Here is a 14,613-nt window from a genome sequence, read left to right on the forward strand (position 1 = left end):
CTTTCCAGTCTCCCTCTCCTCCAGGAGTTCTTTTGCCCTCCTTCTTCCCTTTGCCCTCCTTTACTCTTCTGGATGGTGGCCGCTGGACAGCGTCATACTGTGAGCAAGTTTTCTTGCATGCAAACCTGTCAAAGTGGTACCCAAATAAAGTTCATTGTGTACTACTGCCACCTCATGGTTATATCTTTTTTCCTGATCAGCCACGGAATCCACCAAACCCACTACAGTGGGGGAAGTCAGAAAAGACCGAACCCACTAAGGCTGATGCCCTGGGAGCTGTGGGCTGCTGAGAGGCTGCAAAAGCAGGGCACAATGATGGAGTAGAGACCCAGAGCAAGGAGGCCAAGAGAAGGGGGCAAGGAAGAAAGAAAAGTCTGCTGGGGCCGGACAGGGAAAAGCTCCCGGAAATGGCAGAGTGTCAGAAGAAAGGAGAGGACAGCTGGTTTTATTAAGAGTTGCTATAGATTATGTAAATAATGGTCAAAATTCCTATTTTGATTTCCTCACTTTCAATGGGACATTGTTTTGGGACTGTAACATTTGGGTCCAGGCTTTATATCTGACACACAATGAATATCCTTCCCATATCTTTTTTTTTTTACCCTCTAGTAAGGCAGTAAAAAGTTTCTTAGATTTTTCTATTTCTCCAAGTTCTTGACTGAGACATACTGCATTTGCTTTTAACAAGTGAAAACAATAATATCCTGCAGTCATAACTTAAGCCATCACCATTTTCCTCAGCAAAGTCACACTTTTATGAAAGTTTGCCAGGAAGTTTAAGTGCATGGATTTAGATCAATGAAGACTTTCTTGCATTTTGTTCTTAGCTTGAATTGAGACTGGAAGTCATATTTACATGTATCTTTTACTCCTGGGAGTATAACACTGTGCTAATAATAACTGTAGGAAAGCAAGCAAACTCTACATTCTAGATTTGTCCCTGCTACCCCTATGCTTCAAGTGAGGAGTGGAGGAATCATGAATAATAAATATGGAGATAAGAGAATGAAACTGGGAAATCAACTTACTGCAAAATATTTGCATCTTTTATTAAAAGAAACTGTTATGAGACCCATAACAGGGTGTGATGATTTGTATTTTGATTTGATGCATCCGCACCATGCCTCTGGGGGAAGTGACGTTGCCCAGGCATCCATGCAGGACTCTTCTTTCCCATTGATCTCAAAGACTTGTGGTGTATTAGGGTTCAGAGGGACTGAATGTTGATTCTGTACCCCTTATTTTACAGAAAAGAAAACGGAGGTCTGGAGAAATGATGCAGGTTGGTGGCAAACCCAAGATTCACCTGGAAAAAATTCCATTCTCCTCAAAATGTAAGAAAATGTGATAAAGGGATAAAGTAAGAAAATGTGATAAAGGGATAAAGTAAGTCATAGAAGTGTGCATATCCACAGCCTTTTACATCTTTGCTAAAAGTTAGGAAGACAAGAATCCTTGTCTCCTATTCTGATAAAAACACACATAAACACAGCCAAATGCACATTTGAATATATTTGACATCTCTTTTGACAGAGATGGGAAAAATCATTCACTGAATATATACAAGACATTCCCACCCCCACCCTCTCCCTACTCCAAGAACAAGTTATAGCCAACAGATCCTCTTTCAGTGATGTGGTGGGGAATTTGTGGACTTGCCTTTTCCCTCTCCAAACCCTCTCTGTGACATAAAAATTATTTTTAAAAAGTGATGTCCCCATTGGCTACTGCTGATTATTTGACAATATGTGAAGCTTAGGAATTTCTACCCACTCAAAACCAGAAGGCCTGTGATGGTTAGCATCTTCCTTTTAGGTTGTCTGCAGTTGATGTCATTTGCAAGACCATAGTTCCATTTGGCGGCTTCCACTCTGGATTGATCTTCCCAGGAATCCACTCCTCCCTTTCAGCTGCTGCCCTACGGATTCGTGATGCTGCATTGCTTATGGTCCCCCATGCTGCTCAGGAAGCTCCCAAGATTCGTGGCCAGTACCTTCTCCCATTTCCTATAGAGGCTCTTCCAGACTCTCTCCACCGTCCTTACCCTCTTTTCCTCTCAGAGTGTGACTGTGTCTTCTACTGGCTGGGGTAAGCAAAAGTTGTTTGGGTGCACATGCAAAGCGTAGCTATTAGACTGCCTGCTTTTAGCATGATGCCTGGCATAGAGTAGCTACTGGATGCATGTTTGCCAAATGGTTGAATTAATGAGGTAGCAACCCTGGAGGTACAGGTCCAGTGGAGCTGGGGTTCAGTCACAATGAACAGAGGCATCTATGGATCAGGAGAAATGAAAGAATCCATTTGGATGTACCTTGTCTTAGAATGGAAAGACTGGGATCTAGAGCGAGATCTGTTGCCAGTGGTCCACATGACTTTCAGGAAATAATCCATCCCCCATCAGTTCATTCATTCATACATTCACTCATTATCCCATAAACTGTCACTCAGCACTTGTTCCAAGCTGGGCATCATGGTAGACAATGAGAATGCAGACACAGTGAGATACATGCACTGCCTATAGAATGCTCTGAGTCTTGTAAGAGACGTGAGTAACTAAGCTAACATGCTGTGAATAGTCATGAGGCACTGAGTCAGGGGCAGTTCCAAGCAAGGAGATTTTATTCAGCTGGGGCAAGTGGTCAGGGATGAGAAGGGCATTGGAGCTGAGGCTTGACAGATGAGTGGGAATGTGGCAAGTGAAGAGAGATGGGAAAACAGGGGCCTCTCCTGGGCAGGAGGAAACTGGGAGGGAAGCAAGTTTTGAAGGTCTGAAGGATTAGGAGCCGTTGTGAATTTCTACCTATAGAGGAAAAGCTGGTGGGAGAATATCCTTTAGCCGGGCCACAGAGTTCCTATGAGGCTGCTGGGGAATCAAGTCCAGGGCTTGCTATCATTTCAGATGGAAAAGATGGCTGGTGAGAGGGGCGCTGACAAGATTCCTGGGGTCTATTTGTTACTAGCCTTTTGAAGTTGTCTCTGCCTTGGGTTTGCAGGACCCCTGGGCTTGCTTGCATTTGCAAACACGGAGTTTGCCTTTGTGGTGTAGATGAGGAAATTGGGTCCCAGAGAGGACAAGACAGGTCCAAAGTCACATACAGCCATGTGCAGTCAAAATATTAGGTGGCATTACTCACAGAGGCATTCAGTGATGAACTGAAAGTAGTGCTAGAAAGAGAATGGAGGTCAGAAGGAAGAAATCCACAGGACCCCATTCATTAGCTATCTGGTCCACCCAGAGCTTTTAAAGGTTGGAGTGAATATTGGATGCTTCCTCTGCTTCTTGAGCCTATTTCTCCTTCTAATTCTAAAGTACCCCAGCTGCCTTCTGGAGTATTACGTCTTCTCCTTTGCATTCTGGAAGGAGCTGTCATTCAAAGGGCCCTTTACTTCTCTAGACAAATAATGGGCACATGACCCAAGCTCAACCAATAAGATTCTCTCCTGAGATTTTTGAGCAGAGACAGGCATGTATTATTAAAAAAGGGGCTGATGCTGGTTCATCCCAACAATGGCCTGTGAGGGACACTATATAGTCCTGGCTATCTACAGAGCCAGAGACGCCCTGGTCCTGTCTGTATGTATCTAGTCCGGCTTTCCCTTCACTTCTGTGAGGACCTCCATGTGTGTGGTCTTTGGGCTGATCTCTCTCACTTAGCCTCAGTTTCTTCATTCGTATAGTGAGATAATAATACCACCTTGCTGTGCTGTTGTGATGATCAAGTGAGCCAATGGGGTGAATGAATGCATTCTGCAAACTGTAAAGTGCTCTAGGCTTGGGAGCGGCTGTTATTATTGTGAATATTATTAAGGGACAGCTAGTGGTCACAGAAAGCACAGCCTGAGAGTGTTTCAGCTGGTCCTAATGAGAGTTCATTGTTGCTTTCTCCAGTGGTTCCTTTTAAAATGCATCGTGGAGGGAGCTCAGGGGGAATATACTCTGCTGAATTCATAGTTTTGCATACTGTTCATTAAAAAGAGTTTCTAAAAATAGATTCAGGTCAGAGAAGGTGTCCCAGACAGGAACGTTTTTCAGAGCTTGACCCAAATCCCTGTGATCTCATTTTCCAACAGCCCAGCTGCCTGGGGAGACAGACCTGACCCAGCTCAGCCTTTGTGGCCATTTTCTGTCTGTAGAGAGATGTGGAGCCTTTCCCTGCACCTTTGTGACATGAAGTCCCACCTGGCACCAAAGCCTTCTAAAGTACTGGAGCTGAAGTGGGCTCTAGGATCCTGTCCTTTCCTGCTTTGAAATGGCTTTCTTCTTTGACAGCAGTTGGACTCATGAGTGCAGATCTGATGGGCTCACCTGTGAAGTGCCCCATGACTCCAATTTGTGCCTCTAGTCCGGGCTGATTTTCTGAGTTTCAAACCTGTGCAGGCTGAGCATCTCTCCTGGAAGGTCCGTGAACCCACTTGCCTAGGATAAGCTCATTCCATACCACATTTCATTCCCAAACTTGGCCTCCTGCTCCTCCACCCACTTTGAGTTCAAGCCTGAGGGGTAGCTCCCCCACCGCCCCCCTCACACCCAGGCCCTGGAAAGTCCTGCTGTATTCATCCTCTAAATACCTATAGGCTCTGCCTACACTCTCCATCTCTCTCCATCTTCTCTTCTGCAAGCTCAGAGTGAAAAACCATAAGTCTTTTCTTTTTCCCTGAATAGGAAGGAAGGGAAAAGAAGTAATGGTACATGGGAAGGAGAGAGATCTAGAATTTCTAAGGACAGACCCCTAAAAATCTCTTATTTCATACAGAGAAAAACTGCGGTTCCAAACAGGCAATAGACCAGGGCTGCCACTGGCCCGTGGAACGTCTTTGTGAGAACAAGGAAAATGTGCCCTTTTCTCTAGGCTGATGTAGCCCTGTTCCAAGGTGCATGGCTTGGCAAGCAAAGTGCAGACCAGATTTCAACCTCTAATCACTGCCTTGTGCAGTAAGCCACCTGCACAACCATACAGGGCAGACTTGAAAATGACGCCTGAAATTCCACAACCAAAAGGCTGATGGGAACCTAGGACTTCAGATGCATTTGGGGCTTTTTCCAGTGTACTCCTCGAGCTTATGGGGACCCCTTTCCCTCCAAAGCTGCAGCAGCATTTCAAAGTCACTGAAAATGCAGCCCCTGCCAGTACCCTCTGTCCTAGCATCTCAGTGGATTGGGATCTTTGTGATGAAGAGCAACAGGGTTTGCTCAGCAGTCATGACAGTCTGGTGCTCTCAGATCAGAGGTGCTTTTTGCCTTGAACCAATGCTGGTGACACCTCGTGGCAAAAAAGGCAGTGCCTCCTCCAGTCCATCACCCATGGAGGCAGAAGCCTGCCCTCTTTATTCTAGAACTGAATTGTAGTCGCCTACATAATTTATAGAGGTGGTAATCACTCATTCACTCAGAAAGTCATGCCAAATAAATGCCAGACATATCAGGCAAACTCTGAAGTCCTTCCCTGTACATCCCATATATGTTACCTCATAAAATTATCCCAACAGCTCCATGAAGCAGCATTATATCCTCATCCTCCACATTCACTAATAGGTAAACTGAGGCTTAAACACGGTTCATTGCAAATAGGGGCCAGAGCAGCATGGGCATGCACGCCTGGAGTCCAAAACCCTTGCTCCTCTATCCTGCATCACTCTCTAGCAACCAGAAGATCTAAGTTCTTGATCCTGTTTGACTTCTAGGTCACTGTGATTTTGGGCAGGTGACTTTATGTCTCTGAACTTCCATTTCTTCATCTAAGAATGTCATCCCAGACAACTTCACAGGTTGTTATGATAAAAATAACAACAAAAATACTCAAAACATTAGGTAAGGCACTTTGAAAGGTTATCAGTGATGTTCAAATATGAGGCATTGCCAAGTGATCCCAGCACAGGTGAGCCCTAGCAGGCCAGAGTAGTGGAGCCCTGCAGTACGCTGCCAAACAAGTCTTTACGTTTGTAGGCTCGAGTGCCCTCCAAACGGCCCAATCAAAGTGCGGGAAGGAAACCCACAGGGTTATTTCCCATTGCACTTCTTTATATCCGATGATGACCCAGAGGCATCCCAAGTAGTTCTAGGAAATCAAAGAGATTTGGAAATGCATTGAAAGAGATGGTGGAGTCATGCCATTCAATTCATTTTCTCTGTTTTCTAAGTTTGGTGTTCTGGATATGACTTATAATGAAAGGAATCAATCTAATATTTATTTATTTTTGAGACAGAGTCTCACTCTGTCACCCAGGTTATAGTGCAGTGGTGCCATCTTGGCTCACGGCAACCTCTGCCTGCCGGGTTCAAGCAATTCTCCTGCCTCAGCCTCCTGAGTAGCTGGGATTACAGGTGTGTGCCACCACACCTGGCTAATTTTTGTATTTTTTAAATTATACTTTAAGTTCTCGGGTACATGTACAGAACGTGCATGTTTGTTACATAGGTATACACGTGCCATGGTGGTTTGCCGCACCCACCAACCCATCATCTACATTAGGTATTTCTCCCAATGCTATCCCTCTCCTAGCCCCACACTCCCCAACAGGCCCTGGTGTGTGATGTTCCCCTTCCTGTGTCCATGTGTTCTCATTGTTCAACTCCCACTTATGAGTGAGAACATGTGGTCTTTGGTTCTCTGTTCTTGTGTTAGTTTGCTGAGAATGATGGTTTCCAGCTTCATCCATGTCCCTGCAAAGGACACGAACTCATCCTTTTTTATGGCTGCATAGTATTCTATGGTGTATATGTGCCACGTTTTCTTTATGTAGTCTATCATTGATGGGCATTTGGGTTGATTCCAAGTCTTAGCTATTGTGAACAGTGCTATAATAAGCTATGTGTGCATGTGTCTTTATAGTAGAATGATTTATAATCCTTTGGGTATAATTTTTGTATTTTTAGTAGAGACAGGGTTTCACCATGTTGGCCAGGCTAGTCTTGAACTCCTGACTTCAGGTGATCCACCTGACTTGGACTCCCAAAGTGCTGGGATTATAGGCATGAGCCACTGTGCCTGGCCTATTTTTTTTAAAAGTGCAGTTCTTTCTGGTTATACATTGGTCAAATGTTAGGTTTCCAGCTGCCTCTCTGCTGCAGCCAGGGCATTTAGGTAGAATTCAAAATTCTCCCTATTTTTCTTTTCAGATTCCCACTATCGAAGGTCAGACACTGGTTCTGTCCTCTCAGACTGTTGTGATGTTGGAGGTGGGCTGTGGCTTGTGAGGCAGGAGGCCAGTTGGAGGTCTCACTCTGGATGTTTGGCCTGGGGCTGTAGTTCTCAACTGGGAGTAATTGTGGCTTGCAGGGGGACATTTCACAGTGCCATTTGTGTCTAGAGATATTTTTGGTTGTGTAACTGGGAAAATGTTCCTGGGATCTAGTGGGTAGAGGCTGTGGATGCTGCTCCACAACCTGTAATACACAGGACAGTCCCTCCCCTTCTCCCCTGCCTGCCCCCCCCCCCCCACCAAAAAAAACCATGTATGGCCCCAAATCTCAGTAGTGCAGGGCTGAGGGTTAAGAAACCCTGGTCTAGAGGAAATCTCTTGGCCTCTCTGGGCCTCAATTTCCTCCTCTGAAAAATGCAAGTGAAGAGGTCATGCACTAGACGATGCCTAAGGTCCCTTAAAGCTTCAGCCATCTAATTTTATCTCTGGTTCCAGAGTGACTCAGAGGTTCTGCATCACTGGCTTCCTCTCCCTGTGACACCAAGACCCCATTATAGCATCTCCATGCGAGGGCACCTGCGTGACGTGGCACTTAGCTGGGAGACACCAGCGGGAGGCCCTTTGCAGTGACAGTCGCTAGAAAATGCCAGCCTGGAAGGCAGACATTCTCAGCCCCCAAACCCTTTCTTTATTTGCTTGTTTTCCTGTCTCCTCCTTCAGTAAGGCACTGTGGGTTCTGCGTTGGCAAAGCTTTGGCTAATTGGACCTTCTCATCATCCTATCACATGAACACAGAGCCCAGCAACTGGCCCAGCCTTTCCAGCATGTTCTAGCTTTGGCTGATTTTTTTTGAGATGGGTTCCAGCAGCTGATATTTGATATCAGAGCCTCTCTCTCTCTTTGGCTTTTCATTCTACCCACTCAAGAACTTCCTCAGGCTCCACTTGGGCTGTGCCCCCTCCCATCCCTCATGCTCCAAGATCCCTTTGTTCTTCTTCATCTGCATTTGAGTTGGCTGTCTAGTGGGCCTTGAGTCCTGACTCCACTGCATCCTATTTGTGTGATGTGATAGCTATGGAGCGGCGGTCCAGGTCTCCCTCCAGAGACCCTGCTGAAAGAGAGTCATAGGTAGAGAGCCTTCAGCTGCTACATCTTCCGGTCCTAGGTAGCACTTACCTGAGACCATGGCCTTCCGTGGTCATGGTGGGGTGATGGAACTGGACCATTTCTGCCTGACCAGGACTCCTCTTACAGGCAGTTTTTGCTCTGGGGTTACCCATCAGAGTGACCAATGCTTGCTCAGAGCTCCCTGTGGTTGGAGTCTCTTTCTACTCAATCCCCCTTTCTTCCCTCTGTCCTTTCTCAGGTATCGGACCTGGTGGAGTCATGCTGTTCAATTTATTTTCTCTGTTTTCTAAGTTTTTGGTACCCTGGCTATGATTTATAATGAAAGGAATCAATCTATTATTTGTTTATTTATTCATTTTTTTTTTAGACAAAGTCTCACTCTGTTGCCCAGGCTGGAGTGCAGTGCACCACTGTGTGAAGGCTCTCCCCTCCCATTCCTGCTTTGTCTCCCCTTCATCCCTCTTGTCATCTGCTTCTTGAAGGATCTGAAAAGATACATCTGAGCATGTCAGTGAATATCCCTCGGTCTCAGTTTCCTTGTCTGTGTAACAGAGAATCAGATTTGCTGCATTTCACAAGGTGATTTTGAGGATTAAATGACAAAAAAGATGTATAACTTTGTAAACAATGCAGTCAGGCAAATATGATGCATTATTTTCTCCTCAAAGATTCCTGGTCTTAGGTCCCATTTCCTTAGAGACCCCTGTAGGCCAACAGCAGAAAAATGAGATAGCTTTTGATGTTTTAGTTGCAACTATTCTGTGTCAGGCGGGACTGCATCATGTTAAGTATCCCAAACTCCCACCTGTTAAATGCCAATAGCTGTTGCCATCCCCATTATTGCAACCATGAAAAATGACCTTCTACCATTTCTAAATGCCAGCTGTTGGGGCTGCCTGGCTCCTGGTTGAGAACCACTGTGCTGAACTCTGTCCAGCTGATATGTTAGTAGGTTAGTAGATCCTCATCCTCCCTAAATATACACTTCAACTTGGGCCTTGGGGGCCTCAAGTCAGAGGAATTAGTGCTGTGGGCCTTCTAAGCACTGGGCCAAGGCAAGGATGAGTGGTTTCTGGGGAGGAATTAATCACACCCCAATCGGGTTTTGGCACAATGACTACCAAGGGCAACACCTGGTATGGCACTGAACACTCTATTGACAAAATGTAACAGAAAGCCCAATCACTAGACGTTCACACATCCTGGAATGGGCAGCTAGAGGCTGGGTTTGGAAAGCTCCATTAATGCAGAGATAGGATTTGTAGGGGACACCAACCACAGCCAAGAGGAATGGCTGGCAGCCAGTCATTATCAGCCAAGAGATCAGAGGTGTATCAGGTGACCTGTTAGAGCCCAGTTGAATTGTCCCAGTTCATCCACAGACAGAATCTGATTCTTGAGGGGCTGACCTTGGATCCTCCTGGTGAGCAGCTGCCCATGTGTTACAAGGTCTCCTCTGAGGGTCTCACCCACCAAAGGGCCAGCAGAGAGCTCAGAAGGGAGGCTAGGAGGAATGCTACCTCCAAGTGTCTTTTTACAGCCTTTGATAATGTAAGATTTGCTTTGTGGCTGCTTCTTCTATTTTCACTGACATCCTCTCTTATTTATTTTTTGAATGTAGTTAACATTTGAATATAGTTTTGTTACATGCCTTATTCCTTTATGGAATAAGAAGGTGGGAGAAACAAATTTGTGAAATAATAAATACACCTTTTGATGCTACTCAAATCACTCTCATATCAGGCTGACTACTGTATCAGCCAGAAAGTCTGCCCTGACCATGGTCAGCAGCTACAGCTGGTGGGAAACTCCATCTTCCAAATTTTCTTCACTGCCCACTTGGAAATGTTTCCTGCTATTTATCTTCTCCAGGCATCTTGTTGCCTTTGCTTTTGATTCATGGCATCTGGGGAAATTCTTGCTCTCCAAGAGGCCATGCAACTCTAGATGAATCACTTAGCCTCCTACAGTTCCTTAGCTTTAAAGTTGTGATAACAACAATACCTTCTCTGCCTGACTCAGAGGGTCATTGGAGAATGGTTGAGAAACTGTACCAGAGGTGAGATCTTGTTTGCAAAAATGGCTACAATTGTTCTTCAGCCTGTATCCTTGCAATCCGATTTTGTAGCTCCTCTTAGTGGATGACATTTGTTTCTTGACCCCATGAATCTGGTTTTGTGACTTGCTTTCATCAGTAGAATGAAGCAGAAGTGATAGCATGCCAGTTCTGAACCTCCACCCAAAAGACCCTGCATGCTGCTGCTTGCTCTCTTGGACCCCTGCCTGCATTGTGTGAATGTGCTCAGGCTGGCCTGCTGGAGGATGGGAGCATGTAAAGCAGAGATGAACTAGAGGCTGCTTAGACCAACATAGACCACCCAAACCTGAGCCAACCTGGAGGCTGACTACAATAGAATGAATGAACCCAGTCAAGACCAGAAGAACCAACAAGCAAAGCCCAGTCCAAATAGCCCACACTTGGAGTCATAAGCAAAATATGTGGTCACTTTTTGAAGCCACTCAATTTTGGGATAGTTTGTTATACAGCAAAAGCTGACTGATGCACTTGGTATAGAGTAGAGGAAAGTTCAATGGCATTAAGGCCAGGTATTGTGAAGCCAGGATGGGGAGATTTAGGCAGCTCTTGAGGAAGTGCAGGGCAGTGAGATTCCAGAGCAGCTGCCACCCCTCTGCACCCTCAGGTCAGGCAAGGAAGTGCTGAGCAGTTGGGTATCAGATGTCAGGGACCCAAATTGCATGCAAGCAGAAAAAAAAAATCTGAGGTTGTTATTTATAGCAAAAATTTAAACAGGGACGCTCTGTCAGTTTTCTGAATTACTGACAGTTGCAGAAATGTTAATACAAATCTTTATAAGACTGGCCAGATGTTCGATATTAAACAAGCATCTGTTTTGTATAAAAGAATTTTTATGCCCCCTGCACACTGTCTCTTTCTCTCTCTCCCCTTCTCATCCGCCTTTATTTGTCCTGATCCCAGGCTGGATCAGGGCAATGGCTGAGGGTAATTGCCTCAGCTATAGTTTTATTTAGTTTCTGAATGCTGGTGCCCATGGTGTCAAAAATACACCCCAAAAAGTAACCCTGGGAAAGGTTAATAATGGCCTTTCTGGTGTCATATTCTGCACTTTGTATGTTGTGGTAATTATTATCATTAGGGCTGTAAGAATGTCTAGTTATCTTTCTTAATCACATACTATAAAGAAGTACTTCTGAACACATATCTATTATTTAATCAAAATCTCACAGTTATTGGCATTTGTGCTCCACTAGGGCTGTGTTTATTTTCTGTTTGCAAGGGGGTGCTTTGCCTCCCAGAAAAGAGGGGGTCTCAAGTCCATACCCACTTTCATCGCTGTCATAGCGTGTGACACTTGGTGCTATTAATATCGGAGACACCAAACACATGTTATTACTCCCCACTCCCCCTTTAGACTGCACTCTAGGAAAAGCACTTTTTTTAACAAATAAAGGGGCAAACACATGGCACAGATGAATCTTGCTGCCTGGAAGAGGAGATTTAGTGGGGCTGAGACCTTTGGGGATATGCTGTTTCCAGGAAGGGAGAGCAAAGCAGGTCATTGGGGGCATTATGGACTCCCTGTGGTGGTCACCTTGAGGCGTACTTACCCATTGCTCAGGAGAGAACTGCTCCTTGGAGGAAGAGGACTAACCCCTAAAGGGGGACCACCATGCTCTGCTTGTTTTGAGGGTGCTTCAAACCTCTCTTCTTCTTCGTAATCCTCGCAATGACCCTGATATGGTTTGGATTTGTGTCCCTGCCCAAATCTTATGTCGAATTGTAATCACCAGTGTTGGAGGAGGGACCTGGTGGGAGGGGATTGGATCATGGGGGCGGATTTCCCCCTTGCTGTTCTCATGATGGTGAGTGAGTTCTCATGAGATCTGGTTGTTTTACAGTGTGTGGCACCTTCCCTCTCTCTTCTTTCTGCTCCAGCCATGTAAGATGTGCCTCCTTCCTCTTTGCCTTCCGCCATGATTGTAAGTTTCCTGAGGCCTCCCCAGCCATGCTTCCTGTACAGCTTCCAGAACCATGAGCCAATTAAATCTGCTTTCTTTATAAATTACCCAGTCTCAGGTAGTTCTTTACAGCAATGTGAGAATGGACTTATATAGACCCTATGCAGAATGTGTCACTGTCACATTTTACAGATAGAGAGTCAAGGCTCTGAGAGACTTACTTGCTCAGGGTCACATAGCTTGTGAGCTAGAACTTGAGGCTACTGCTTGCTTGATTCTAATGTGTATGGTTTTATCATAAAGCCATGCAGGCTTCCCAGCTAGCACTGGCCAAGACAGTGGCCACTCACTTTGTGTAGCTACTGAGCACTTGAAATGTGGCTAGTTCAAACTAAGATGTGCTTTAGATAAAAAAACACTCACTGGAGTTCCAAGACAAAGTACCAGGAAAAAAAAAAGACTATTCATTAGTAACCTTTAATATGGATTACATGTTAAAGAACATTTTGTATAATACATATTGGGTTAAACAAACTATATGATTAGAACTAATTTCACCATTTTCAAAACTTTTAAAAATGTCGCTACTAGAAAATTTAAAATTACATCTGTGGCTTGCATTTGTGACTCACATTGTATTTGGACAGCGCTGTCCCCAACTGTAAATCTCTGCATGCTTCTTCAACAACAGTTTGTCCTATTGCTTAAGAGCAGAGCTTTTCAATAGGGGGTGATTTTGTCCCCCAGGAGACATTTGGCAATGTTTGGAGGTGTTTTTGACTGCTGCAGCTTGCAATGGGGAGGGTGCTACTGTCATCTAGTGGGTGGAGGCTGAAGATGCTGCCAAACATCCTACCACACACAGGACAGTCTCACAACAAATCCTTGTCCAGCCCCAAATGTCACTCGTGCTGAGGGTGAGATGCCCCAGTGTAGAGACATACCTTGTATACTTTGTTCTCCTGCTGGGGTCTCCAGGGATGTCAGCAGTGATTTAAGAGAAAGGGGAACACTGCTATGATGGTGTCTGTATTGGTAGTTTCTTCCTCCATTTCCCTCTAGAACACCCTCCTTCCTGATTTTTTCACAGAATTAAAAACCAACATCTGACCATAATTGTCACATATCCCTGCCATGTGGCCTACATTTTTTGGAAACATATGCAAGGGTGGCTATATTTCTTCAATGGCATTTTTAAGTAGCAAACTTCTTCTTTCCAGAAGAACACACAGCTCAAGTGAGGGCAGGAAATGCTATTGGAGTTCGGGAGATCTGGCTGGAGGAGGGGAAAGGGGGCTTCCTAGAGAAGAGTGAAGGAGGGCTGACCCTGTGTGGGAAGCAGGCCCTCAGACAGACTTGGGGTGGAGGTCTTTAGGGCTGACATGAGCTCCAGCTGGGAGAAAAGGCCCAGGGAGAAGGAGCTGAGCCCTGGCTTGGGACACCTACAGCAGTGAAAATGATCCAGGCGTGTAGCAGGTAAGGAAGGTCATTTTGCATTAGGGGTTGACTCTCCCCGGACCCTGGCAAGAGCGGTGGATTCTCTGGGCAGCTGAGGTGGTACAGTGCTCCTGGAGGAGTTAGATATGGCTGAGGCAAACCCACAGGGGCCTGACAAGTGGAGGCCTGGGTGGGAAGTATGGAGAGCTGAGGTGCACCCTTCCCACTTTGAGCAGAGGGGAAGTACTCAGAGGGAAATGCAGTGCTGCCAGAAACTGGAGCCTTCAGGAGCAGGCAAAATAACTAACTGGCTCCAGTTTAGGGTCTGCTATGGTCTGATGTTTGTCCTGTGTTGAAACTCAACACCCAAGGAGATAGTATTAGGAGGTGGGGCCTTTGGGAGGTGATTAGGTCATAAGGGTGGAGCCCTCATGAATGGGATCAGTGCCCTTATAAAAGAGGCCCCAGTGTGCTACCTCACCCTTTCCACCAGTGCTTGCTTTCTTTTTTTTAAATTTTTTTATTTTTGAGATGGAGTCTTGCTCTGTTGCCCAAGCTGGAGTGCAGTGGTACAATCTCAGCTCACTACAACCTCTGTTTCCTGAGTTCAAGTGATTCTCCTGCCTCAGCCTCCCAAGTAGCTGGGACTACAGGTGCATGCCACCACACCCAGCTAATTTTTTTGTATTTTTCGTAGAGATGGGGTGTCACCATGTTGGCAAGGCTGGTCTTGAACTCCTGGCCTCAAATGATTGGCCCACCTCAGCCTCCCCAAGTCCTGGAATTACAGGTGTGAGCCACTGTGGCTGGCCTTCCACCAGTGCTTTCTATGAACCAGAAAGTAGGCCCTCACCAGACGCTGAATCTGCTAGCACCTTGATTTTGGACTTCCCTGCTTCCAGAACTGTG

Source organism: Pongo abelii, chromosome 15 (genome assembly GCF_028885655.2).
Source record: "Pongo abelii isolate AG06213 chromosome 15, NHGRI_mPonAbe1-v2.0_pri, whole genome shotgun sequence".
Taxonomy (NCBI): domain Eukaryota; kingdom Metazoa; phylum Chordata; class Mammalia; order Primates; family Hominidae; genus Pongo; species Pongo abelii.